Genomic DNA, 13,278 nt, shown 5'->3' with positions numbered 1-13,278 from the left:
GAAGTTCTTCTTGAATAGGAGGCCATTGCTTAACGCGAACGATGATAAATGTCGCCTGAACACACCAGGAGGGGAAGTGGTCTTTCATTCTAAGTAATCGGCTAGCGCTTTCAGCTCAGGGTCTGATCGCTGTTGTTCTGCGAAACTGCTGGCAATTACTGGTCCCAAAAAGGCGTCGTCGTCATCGTAATTCGGGGGAGCGTCGACGGGAGCGCGTGATAAGCAGTCTGCGTCGGAGTGCTTCCGGCCCGACTTATAGACTACAGTCAAGTCAAATTCTTGAAGTCGTAGGCTCCATCTGGCAAGGCGGCCGGAGGGATCTTTCAAATTAGCCAGCCAGCAGAGCGCGTGATGGTCGCTAACAACCTTGAATGGTCGGCCGTATAGGTATGGACGAAACTTAGAAGTAGCCGAGATGATCGCAAGGCACTCCTTCTCGGTCGTCGAATAATTGACTTCGGATATTGTGAGGGACCTGCTAGCGTAGGCGATTTCTCCTGTGCGGCACTCTTCTGGATGAGAATGGCTCCTAGTTCCACGCTGCTCGCGTCGGTGTGAATTTCGGTCTCGGCGTTTTCATCAAAGTGGCCAAGTACAGGAGGGCATTGCAGGCGGCGCTTAAGTTCGTCGCAGGCTTCTCCTTGCGGCGCGTCCACTTTAAAAGTTACGCCAGCCTTTGTAAGCTGCGTCAACTTTTCGGCGATCCGCGAAACGTTTATGACAAATCGTCGATAATAAGCGCACAGCCCAAGGAATCGGTGCACAGCTTTCTTCTCGGCAGGCGGTGGGAATTGTGCCGTTGCAGCTGTTTTCTCCGGGTCTGGGCGAATACCGTTCTTGCTAACGATGTGACATAGGAACCGGAGTCCTTCGTAGGCGAAGTGACACTTCTCTGCTTTTAGCGTTAGTCCCAATGACTTTATGACTTCCAGCACTGTCTGTAGTCGTTTTAGGTGGTCTTCAAAGTTTGACGAGAAGACAACAACGTCGTCTTCTATATATATATACCAAACAAATATATATATACCAAACAAATCTGCCACTTCAAGCCTGCCAGGACTGTGTACATTACTCGTTGAAATGTGGCTGGTGCGGAGCAGAGGCCAAATGGCATCACCTTGAACTCAAAAAGACCGTCCGGTGTGATGAATGCGGTCTTCTCGGGATCTCTTTCGTCGACCTCAATTTGCCAATATCCGCTTTCCAGGTCCATCGATGAGAAGTAACTTGCATTGCAGAGCCGGTCGAGAGTGTCGTCGATGCGGGGAAGCGGGTAGACATCCTTCTTCGTTATGCTATTCAAGCGGCGGTAATCGACGCAGAAGCGAAGTGTGTCGTCTTTCTTCTTCACCATGACGACTGGTGCCGCCCAGGGGCTGCTCGATGGCTGGATTACGACATCACGCAGCATTTCCTCAACTTGATCGCGAATGGCCTGACGTTCTCGCGGCAATACACGATAAGGGCTTTGGCGCAGAGGTCGAGCGTGTTCGTCCGTTATAATGCGGTGCTTGGCCAGTGGTGTTTGTCGTACCTTCGATGATGACAAGAAGCACTCCCTGTAGCTTCGAAGAAGACTGAGAGTCTGGTCTTTCCTGCTGTGGGTCAATGCCGGGTTGATGTCAAATTTGGGCTGACGGAATCGGTCCGGGGCGTCTTCCAGCATTTGGTCGTGGAGGGCGAATACATCTTTGAGGTCGGCTAATTCGTCGAGAAAAGCGATCGTCGTGCACTTGTTGAGATGCCGGTATCTTCGGTGAAATTTGTTACCAGAACCTGAGCTTGACCTCTCCGGCATTTCGCGATGCCTCTTGCGATGCAGACACCTCGTTCTAAGAGCAATTGAATATTTCCTTCGACGATGCCTTCAGCGGTTTCGATGTTTGCGCTACCTACGCAGACTGCGATGCTTGATCGGGGCGGGCCGGTCAATTCTTCATCGAGGACGTTTAGAGGGATGTGTTGCATCGAAGTCGTCGTAACAGGAATGGCTTTGTCTGTAGGCAGAGAGCTTAAAGCTTGGATCGCAGGTCGATGATAGCCCTTTGTTCATTTAGGAAGTCCATGCCTAAAATCACGTCGCGGGAGCACTGCTGCAAGACCACAAAGGTGGTGGGGTAAGTACGCCCATTTACGGGTTTGCTTGCAGTACATCGTCCCGATGGAGTAATCAGGTTGCCACCTGCGGTGCGAATCAGCGGGGCATCCCAAGCGGTGGTAACTTTCCTAGCTGAAAGGCTAACGGTCCACTAATGACTGAATAGTCAGCTCCGGTGTCTACTAGGGCAGTGACTCTGCGACCGTCGATATCAACTTCAAGGTCACTTGTTCGCGTATTCGCATTGCACGTGGACCTTGGTGTCCGATCTCGGCTCCGTCCTTTCTTCAGGTCATGGCCGGGGCATACCGTTGTTACTTCGCTGGGAAGCGGTGTCGGCTCGCACTGTGGTCGTGTTGTCGTCGATGTTGTCGTGTGGAACGGCGGTGAAATGGTTGCGTCGTCGTTAGTGTTTGTCGGCGGCGGAGGATGTTCGTCGTTTCGCCGTTGAGCAACCTCACCTCCAAAGGTTGCTGCCTTTAGTTTCACCTACGCGGGCTTGGAGACCTTCCGCGCACACTTTCATCGTTGTTACGGCCTGGCGATGCAAAGCGGGCCCTGTACGGCGATGGAGACCTGAACCGATGGCTTGGTGGCGCAGTCTCACCGCTACTCAGATAGTTGTCGATTTCTTGCGGTCGTTCACCTGGACGTGGTCGTGGAGCGTCGACTGCAAATCCGCGGAGACAGATTCGTCGGTACGGGCAGTGGCGCAGAATGTGGCCGGCCTCACCGCAGTGGAAGGATAATGGCCGGTTGTTTGTTGTCCTCCAGGCGTCGCACTTCCTGGGGGGGTAGTTTGGGGGTTGTTGGTAGGCTTGGCGGGCGGGAGCCAAGGGGCAGTTTTCAGGAACAGGACGGTAGCGGCGAGCGAGGGCTCGGAAAGTCATCACGTCGGGGCGCAGGGCGACGTAATGCACCAGCGTAGTTCATCGCTGTTGCCTCTTGTGCTGGAATAGTCGCAGCCGTCGCCTGAGGAACGCCCAGCGCCTGCTGGACTTCTTCACGGACGACGTCCGCGAGCGTCGCCACCTGGGGTTGTTGCGATGATGGCAGCATTCGGCGGAGCTCCTCTCGCACGATCTCCCGGATGAGGTCCCGAAGACTCTCTCCGCTTGCAGATCCGCTGAGGTAGTGGCATGAGTAGTGTGGTTGAAGTGGTCGCTCGTAGAGGCGCATCCGAATGTCCAACGTCCTCTCGATGGTCGATGCTTCACTTTCGAATTCTTCCACAGTTCTCGGCGGGTTCCGGAGAAGCCCCGCAAAAATCAACTCTTTAACGCCTCGCATTAGGAATTTCACTCTCTCACCTTCGGTCATGTTAGGGTCGGCGCGGCGAAACAGGCGTTTCATCTCCTCTACGTAGGCCAGGACGGGCTCGTTTGGTAGTTGAATTCTTGACTGAAGGAGGGCCTGAGCTCTTTCTTTTCGAACAGAACTTGTAAAGGCCATCAAGAACTGTGGTTTGAATATCTCCCAGTCCTTAAAAGAAGTCTCGTGATTTTCAAACCAAACTCGGGCTTGTCCTTGTAGAAAAAAGTAGACCTGCCTGAGTTTCGCAGCGTCGTTCCAACCGTTGAATTCTGCCACACGGTCGAAAAGGTCCATCCAGTCTCCCGCGTCTTCATCCGGTTGTCCATGGAAGCAGGGGGACTCACAGGGTTGGACGAAAACAACCGGTGCTGTAGGCTGGGCCACTGTCAGCGTCGATGCCTCCCGAGATCGAAGCGGGCCAGGCAGCAGACCGTGTTCTGGTCGTAGGCCTTGGAGTCGGCGGCTGGCTCGGTGACCTGTAGGCTGGTTTTCCAGGGTGACAGGAACAAGGATGGGGTCTTCGCTTGAAGGATCGAAGGCAGCACCTCCACCAGATGTCACGTAGTGATGACAAGGCCGTTGACACCAAAAGAAGACGCAGGCTTGATGGTACTCAAATTAACTCTTTATTGGGGCTGACTTGTGCCCGCAAAAAGAACTAAGCAACTCGGCGGCGGCGATAGCAACAAACGTGCTCGTCGGTCGTCGGACAAAGAATGCTCGTCACACTCGTCAGCGCTCAATTTGAAGGAGTATAGACACCATTTTTGAAGCGTCGGAAGGAACACGATTGCTTTTCTGGTTATTCAGAGATGCTCCCCAAGCAATCCCAACCTCGCACGTTTCCGCGAAGATATTTTAATTTAATTTTAAAAACAAGCCGAGCAAGAACTCCGTTTTTCAAAACCCCTTAGCATCGACATCTCTGTGACGAAAACGTGTACATAGGTAAACAACATGACGTAATCAAACAACTGTGACGTGGAGTCGGCAAATCAAAGAGCAGTGACGACACATGGCCGGACTCGAACAGCGCCGCCGCCGCCGCTTCCGGCCGTACCCTGAGAAAGAACTATGCTTCTGCTCGCCTTACTCGATGGCTTCTTCGTTGGTGCATGTTACAATTACCTCACCGGTGTACGTATGGAGGCTGCCTGCTAAGCTTAACTCAGGCCACAACAGCATGCCTGCACAAGTGCAGGGCTTACGGCAGCGGTGACTCTCGATGGAGCGCCGGGAACATGCTGCGCCGCTCCCCGCTTACCCTAGACGTCGCTAGCCCTAGCTGGTTTCACATCGAAGCGCCCGCAAAGGCGCTTCGGAACGGGCTAACGCTGTAATAAACGTCGGAGTTTAGCGCCGCTGTACTGGCAAGCCCATCTTGTAAAATACTTTCTTGCTTTGCGCGATGCCTTCAGCAGCGGAGCTAGCAGACATCAGGTGCGTCGCACCGGGCAGCTGCTGTAGGAAAAAAAAAGTTCGCTTGTATCACTGTAATTATTTCTACCAGGACCTCCGTATTGGCCGAATAATCCTCGCAATTTAATCGTGACTGACAGTCCTTTGTATAAATAGTTGCGTAAGCAAATGAACAGCGATGCGCGATAGCTAGACTACCAATAGCGGATGGTATGAGGCAGCTATGACTTGGGAGCCGATCGCGGCGGCCACGGCTTTACGCACCCAGATTGCCTTGACTACACCAGATGGCGCCACATGCTTGGATGGCGGTACGCAGGCCTGCCATGTCGGGACCAATCAGCGCGTGAACAGTGTGAGCACGGGAGCCATAGGGAGAGCTTACGGGTTACGGTGGCTGATCGCGTCATTGCTAAAACGATTTTTTAGAACAGCTTGGCTCACAGCGTTGTCCAACGGGACTGATAAAGCAGCATCTTCACGGCTCCTTTGTTCAACATTCCTATCAGTTGACATTTCCTGCGCGTCAACCCACCAAGCTTTCATGGCTGCTGCTGAGTCTTGCTTCGTCGCTTGAGTCGCAACGAGCGGGTTGGGATTAAAGTGCCTGGCAATATTAGTAACATCCACGCTATTGGGCGAAACAACGTCGCAGTACTAATTATGCTACGCTGAAGCGCTGCTCGACGACGATATTTTCTTGCACGTGCGACAGCAAGCAGACGAAAAACGCGGCACGAATACGTCATCAGATTTTGTGTTTACGCGATCATCAACGCTGCCAGTAGGGGGCGCTCGCGTGGCGTTCTCGTTGAGAAAGCACAGGCTTCTCAGGAGGAAATCGACCAAAAGTGGGAATCATATCGACAAAAGAAACTTCAAGTGCAGGCCCTCGTCCAAAGCAAAATAAGACAGTCCACCGATCGCTGGATGGCTGATATACACGATGCCTCTAGAGGCGGAGCAAGAAAATTCTGGAACCACATAAGCTGGCTAGAGAAGAAGAATCAAAGAAAGCAAGATCGGATTCAAGATAACGAGGGAAATTGTTTAAAGGGAGACAACGCAGTGAACTACATTACATCAGTTATAGCCGAGTCATTTAAGAACGACGATAGGGTAATCTCCGCAAATCAGGAAGCAACACAAGGTAGCAGAATACAAAGCACCTTAGAACTGACTAATCTAAACTGGAAAAAGGCAGAAAAAAATATTCCTAAAAACACATCTACACGAATAGATGGAATTCCGATCAAGCTGATTATTGAACTCGGTCGAAAAAGTAAGGAAACGTTGTTAAAACTTTGGAAGCAGTCATAGCGAATAAGCAAATTCCGGACAGCTGGCGGCAGAGTAAAATGAATTTGATTTATAAAGGGAAAGGAGAAAGGATGCACATAAAATCATACAGGCCGATTACCATAACATCTGTAATGTACAGGTTAGGCATGCAGGCGGTAAAATTAAAGGTGCAAGCATGGGTTGAAAGTAACAAGGTACTCGGAGAACTTCAGAACGGCTTTAGAAATGGTAGGCGCTTAGATGATAGCCTTTTCGTGCTTACCCAATGCATCGAAATATCTAGAGTGGAAAATAGACCTTTGTATTTGGCCTTCCTGGACATAAACGGGGCGTACGACAACGTAAGCAGGGAACTCCTGTGGAACATATTAAAAGAAGAAGGTATCGGTTATGAGACAATAGAGTTCCTACAGGAAATATACCGGGATAACAAAGTAGAAATTACGTGGGAAGGGATAAGAAGTACGGAGGATGTCAAAGTATGCAAAGGATTAAGACAAGGCTGTCCTCTATCACCGGTGCTGTTCATGCTTTATATGATAAATCTGGAACGGAGGATACAAGACAGTAACCTAGGTTTTAACCTGTCATACAGATTAGGTGGAAAGTCGGTAGAGCAGCGCCTCCCTGGTTTGATGTATGCAGACGATATTGTGCTGCTAGCTGAGAGTCTGGAAGAATTGCAAACTCTAGTTAAGTATTGCGGAGACGAAGGGGACGCTCTAGGCTTCAGTTTCAGCGCAGTCAAGTCGGGTCTGATGATTTTCAACGGCTCAACTGATCAGGGTTTAAAATTCAAGGCCTTAAAATACCTAGAGTAGCAGTATATAAATATTTGGGGGTATGGCGGGTAAACGAAGGATTGGCATACATTGGAAAGCATGAGCAATCACTTAAGGCCAAAGGGCGAAGGAATGCCGGGATAATGAAGCATAAGACATTGTGGGGATACAATAGGTATGAGGTATTGAGGGGTATTTGGAAAGGAATTATGGTGCCCGGACTTACTTTCGGAAATGCGGTTTTGTGCCTAAAATCAGACGTACAGTCGACATTAGAAACAAATCAGAGATCCGTTGGACGATTAGCACTAGGTGCCCACGCCAAAACTACAAATGAGGCGGTACAGGGAGATATGGGCTGGGCATCTTTCGAAGTACGGGAAGCTCAGAGTAAAATATTATATGAAGAGCGCTTGAGGAAATTGGACAGTAACAGATGGGCAGCTAAGGTATTTAAATACCTGTACCTAAAAAGCGTTGACTCACAATGGAGGAAAAGAACTAGGAAACTAACTAGTAAGTATGCTAGTAGCAAGGACGGAGAAATAAAGAGCATTAAGCAACAGGTGAAAAACACAGAAGGTAAAAATTGGATAAATTCGATGGAAAAAAAACAGAGTGTGGAATTATACCGAAAGTGGAAAATGCAGATCAGGAAGGAAGATTTCTTTGATAACTCAAGAGGCAGTGCCCTACTTTTTGAAGCTAGATCAGGGTGCCTTAGAACACGCAGCTACAAAAAGAAGTTTAACAATGGAGATGACGCATGTGCTGTATGTGGAAACTCCAGTGAAACAATTGACCATATTATACTCGAATGCAATGGTATCCATCCGAAAGTTGATGCAGGCGCAATCACTGTTCCTGAAGTTCTGGGGTTTAGAGATAACAGTGGCTGGGTGAATAAACCGGCGGTGGAAACTAGCAAAAAACGGCTGGAAGATTGGTGGCTTAAAAGCAGAGAAGTTACGTAATGTTAGTAATGTAGGAGCAAAATTTAATAAATAGAATGATGGTTTAGTTAACCATTCTAAATCAATAATTAAGATATATGGAGAAAAATGAGCATGATAGCTACTGATACCACCCCGTTTCAAAGGGGACGCTCCTATATTCCATCCATCCATCCGTATCTTTGACGTCATCGCGCGCTCGTGTCCGGAGAGATCGAAACCGAAACTAGCCCTGATAAATGCACTGATAATAAATTAATTGATCTGTGCTGGGGCTTTTTGGGTCGCAGTCCGTCTGTTTTGGACCACTGTGGATCGAATAAAGCAATAACTCCGATACAGAAAATGTACGTGTCTATACTCCTTTAAAGGCTGCACAGAACAATCTAGATAACGTCGGAAACAGCTACCAGCACGGACTGGAACATTTTGGAAAGATACCCGAGTGGCCGGAACCTTCGAGACAGATCTCGGTGCATCTTGCGCTACAACAAAACTGATGAAGGTGTGACTCGCGACATCGAGCATTAACAAACAAAGATTACGGAACTGATACGCGATCCAGAATCAGAGTGATAAGCCTGTATGCCGGCGGCTGTTAAAAAACAACAAATACAGTTTTGAAGGTTTAGCGGCAATATATACATACAGCATCACTGCACACTGCCTATCATTTTTTCCACTTTTTTTATCAAGGAGAGAGCATAGGGCTTCCCCGATATTATCTCTATACACGTCTTTCAACGGAAGCCTTAAAAAGGCATTCACGTGGAGGAGAAATAAGCAAGAGGCTTTTCCTGTAAGGTTTCAATGTCTGTGGACATCGCATCAGTGCCTTATCGCAAAGCTTTTCACCTTGTCTGCCACGGTATTCCACAAGGCCTTCAAACCTACCGAATGACGTGTTGGAGGACAACTAGTCCTGATTGTATATTTCATAACGTTATGGTGAATACTCGCTAGGATGCTGAAGATGAAGTTCCTTGCTTTTACTTAGACAAGTATTTCAGAAAAAGCATATTTTCAAGGTAAGATGCTTCAAACAGAGCTCGCACGTGAAACTGGCTTGAATACACCTATATAGCCCTTCGGGCGATGGAACATATGCCCCAGAGCAGGTGCTTTGTCCTAGCTGCTGCAAAGGTACCGATAGCGTTTAATATTTTTGACCTTTAGCTGAGCTTCAATCACTGCAGCAAATGATGACGACACATACGTGGTTATATCACTTACTATTTCGGGGGACTGCTGAAGTTTCCTATTTCATTCTCGAATCAGCTGGCAGTTTCCTGCGACACTGGGGCTATTCAAGGTCGCAAAACTGCGGCTCGCACATGGAGCAGCAAGGCACATTTGAAAAAATTGAGAGAAATGCATGCCACCCTGCATAGCACTTGAAATCAAACACTGGATGGATAGAGATACATTGGCTTGTCTTTTGCTGCAACCAGCTATCAGTATCTCGGGAAGTACTCATCGGTAATAAGCACGAGAATAAGCGCAATAAAAAGAAAGGGGAGAAATTAAGAAACACTAATGAACTGTTTCATTTCTGTATGATGTCTGATGGAACGCCATCGAGGATATTGCAGCATCATTGATGGGCTCATCGGGGTGCGAGATTTCACCGCCATCTCAGCAGCGTCATTTATCACTGAGACTTATTTTAAACAAGTTCCTTACTTTTATACTGTAAGCTATCGTTCACGCGTCAACACCTCTCCTCAAGCGGAATCATGCCACTAATGCTCTTTAATAAGACACAGCAACCGAAACGCGCAGCAAAGGTAACAGCTATCAAAGCGCACTCGCACACCTTCCCAATCAAAAATGCAGTCACTCATTCAGATGCTGTTTGAGCAGTGCGTGCGGTCACCTGCCGCGACGGGACGTCTCTTCGAGGAAGCGTTCGCAGCACCACCCAAGAAGTTTTGCACGATGCAAGCTTTACCACAGCCAACACGAGGGGCGAGAACTCCTGACACAATACAAAACATGAGCACGCTGTATGTAAACGCTTGTAAATGGCAAGACGAAGGCATGGTGATATAACGAAGACACTATACTGAAACGTCGTCATCCGTCACGCAAGCCCATCGTGTTCTGGACCTGGTTTACAAGAGTAAAAGGGCCGATAAAAACAAAGCTCACTAAAATTTCTGCGTAAAAGTATACAACGTTCGTTTTTTAGAAGTAAGAAACTTGACCGTTTCTACATAATAATATGAACTTACTTATGTAGCATTGTTTTTTTTTACTTAGCAGTTCCGAAATTTAGAATTCAATGGGAAGGTGTCCTTCAAAGCGATTGCTGTCATTGGCGATAGCTTTTCTGCGTCTCCGGTTTCTTGCGGCATCGCGTAATAAACAGGGCAAAATGGCGCCTCATGTATTTTCACCACTTTCCTTATTAGGAGAAAACGCTTCGTTGTAAATGCGCTCGTAAATGCTAGTGTGGGGCAAAAGATGAACGGGCATAAATTTTGCAGCTGGTTGCTTGACACCTGTTGTGGTTGTTTTCAATGCAAAGGAGCCCTCAGTGACGCACAGACATGAGGTTATCGGGCATTCGTGAAAGTAAACAATAATATTTTGTGTCATCGGTGCAGTGGGTTAATTTCACGAATTAATCTTACTGAATTAGTTCCAGCAAGATATTCTAAAAACAAAACAAAACGAAAGCGAAGCGAGCGCATCGGAAAGAGTTCGGCAATTCAGACACCACCTCGAAATTCAATCCTGTTCCTTTTGTTGTTGTGTAGGATGTAGGTTATATAAGAACTTTCAACAGCTATTCTTTCGAACATTCTAACGAAAAGCCCCTAATAGCCATTGCAATTGTATTGCAGGTGTGCGCTAACTGAACTAATACGGCGGGTGAAATCTGCCTTAGGGACGGGCTGTCTCGCGGACGCGCCTCAATGATAGTGTAATGCATGGCGAAAATGCTTTTGGAATGCAATTCATTATATTATATATTTTCTGGTCAAATTTTTAAAATTTTAACTCAGTGAACTCACTGAATTACAATTATTCATTTCCAAAACTAAATTCATTACATCAAAGTCTGAAAATGTAATGTGATATATATATATATATATATATATATATATATATATATATATATATATATACCGTTATAGTTTGTACACTTAGAAAAAATAAGTCGGCCGTGTAGGCAGTACGAGAATTTTTAATTTGTTTACTTTACTATACCGTAGTAAATGAGCTTTCATATGGATGCGAAAAAAATTTTGAGGGGGCAAGGGGCAGGGGGGGGGGGAGGAGACCGCGGATGCCGGAAGGAGACAAAGGTTGTTGTGTTGAAAGTAGGCGTGGAGTCCCAGGAGAAAGGAGGTAAACTGCCCAGCCTATGGAGACACTAATATTTGATGTACTTTTCTATGAAGGGGGCGCAAAGTCGGGAGCTGCCGCCATTAGCTTTTAGGGCCTTGCTTGTATTGTATTTGCCGCTGCTTTGTTGATCTATAACACAGTAGAATGAATTTAGGTGATGAGTATAAAATAGCAGTAAGTTCTCGCGACGTACGCGTGCCTGTCGTTTTCTCTTTTGCGTGTGCCTGAGTGTGAGGGAGTTAGCGCCGTGCAAGAGGCTACATAGCATTTCTTTCACTAAAATACCTGGCAACGTTGGGGAGGGTTATGTCTATGAGCCGAATTTTTTCTTCCGCCCCCAAATATTTACTGGCATGCCGGCATACATGTTTCGCTCATTAACCATGTTTCGCGACAGCCTGCGACTCAATCAGAACACCAAATGTTTGATGTGGAAAGAACAACGCTACATGTTTATAGAAGTGATCAGAACAGTAATAATTCAATTTTAATGTGAAAGAATTTGAATTGCTGTCGGACCAAACCCCGCGAAGCCGCAGGCGAGGAAAAGAATTATCAACTAAAGAGTGATGATGTCATAAATGTTGCGTTACCTTGACAGACCAGTCGGGATACGAATCGCTGGGCCTAAAATAAAAGGCGGCCCGTATGCCCAAAGGTAAACATAACTGAAATCCTATCTCGAAGAAAGATGGCTGTGGGGTTACGAGCTAACCGAGGCAGCGACGAAAGTAATGTGAAGACGGAAAGAGAAGGAAAGCGATAACTCGAACGCTACTTTTTCTCTCTTGATGAGGCTTGATTTGTCTCATCGATCGGGCGATGATATTAGCCTCTCAAAGTAACTTACTGCTTAATTTTATTAAGAGAACAGGATTGTGTTTTACTGGCTTATAATATACGCTAAAGTAATTACGTTACTGCAATTTGGCTGGAGCAGTTTGTCTAGAGCAGCTAACAAGAAAATCCCGCGGACTGCATGGCAAGCTGAACCGTGCGTCGAAATATCCTGAAATGAACTCAGGATTCTCGAAGGGCAGAGGAGAGCGGCGCTTCCCATTCATCGAGCGAGTTGGAGGTACCAGTGGCCGCTCAGATCCTTTCCGATGAGGGCGAAGGAGCGTCCCTTTTTTCCTCGGAGCAGCACAGGAGGTCCTCGCTCGCCCAGCTGCATCGTGCCCGCACCACCAACAGCCGCCTCGTGCCCCCAGCCGCGGTGCCCTTTTGCCCCAAGCCGCTTAAGAGGTCCATTCGCTACCGTAGAACCACTTCGAGTCAACTGCAGGTAGGTTGAAGCGATGTAGCAAGACTCTTACCATCGCTGGCAGTTAGGGCAGTGCTGTTTAGAGTAAACGATTGAGGAATACTTATCGATTCGCCCAACCATAAGCGCAGCAGGGATGGTCTACCATAAAATGTGGGGCTTGTCACCTGTTTGAATATTGGTTTGTAGTCAGAGAAACGTTCACGTTGTGGCCTTTTAAAAGTTCTGGCTAGGTTTGGTTTGGTTTGTGGGGTTTAACGTCCCAAAAAGCTATGAGAGACGCCGTAGTGGAAATCTGCGGAAATTTGGACCACCTGGGTTTTTTAACGTGCAGTGGCATCGCACAGCACACTGGCGCCTTGCTTCCCGCCTCTATCGAAAAGCAGCCGCCGCGGCCAGGATTCGGTTCCGTATCCTTGGGCGCAGTAGTCGAGCACCATAATGACTGCACCACCGCGGCGCAGTTCTTGCTAGCTTCTAACCCGTGTGTATTTAGTGGCGGTATATGAAACAACATCATTTGTCCCGTTTTTAGTAACCGCAGTAGAGAATAGTTATTGTAATGTTTCATTTGAGGGCTTCGTATACGTATTTTGTTCCCCTTTATTTGATTTTGTTCTTGGAAATTAAACAGCGGTGGTTTCCCATAGCATCATGAGAAGAAATAAAAATACTAAAAGATACGAGTACTTACTATAGTTATTTTTTTTTATTTTATTCATATCCGAGACGATGTCTTTTATTCCGGGGAATAGGACGTAGCTGTAAAAAATGATCAGTGTTGACATT

General features: G+C 47.4%; 1 pseudogene; it reads left to right on the top strand.

Annotated features, from left to right (window-relative positions):
* LOC146193441 (uncharacterized) overlaps nucleotides 1-13,278 on the top strand; it is a 78,869-nt pseudogene that overhangs the window by 59,468 nt on the left and 6,123 nt on the right.

This window comes from Amblyomma maculatum, chromosome 4 (genome assembly GCF_055883805.1).
Source record: "Amblyomma maculatum isolate TAMU_Amacu chromosome 4, ASM5588380v1, whole genome shotgun sequence".
NCBI lineage: Eukaryota > Metazoa > Arthropoda > Arachnida > Ixodida > Ixodidae > Amblyomma > Amblyomma maculatum.
This window is presented reverse-complemented; position numbering and strand designations above follow the sequence as displayed.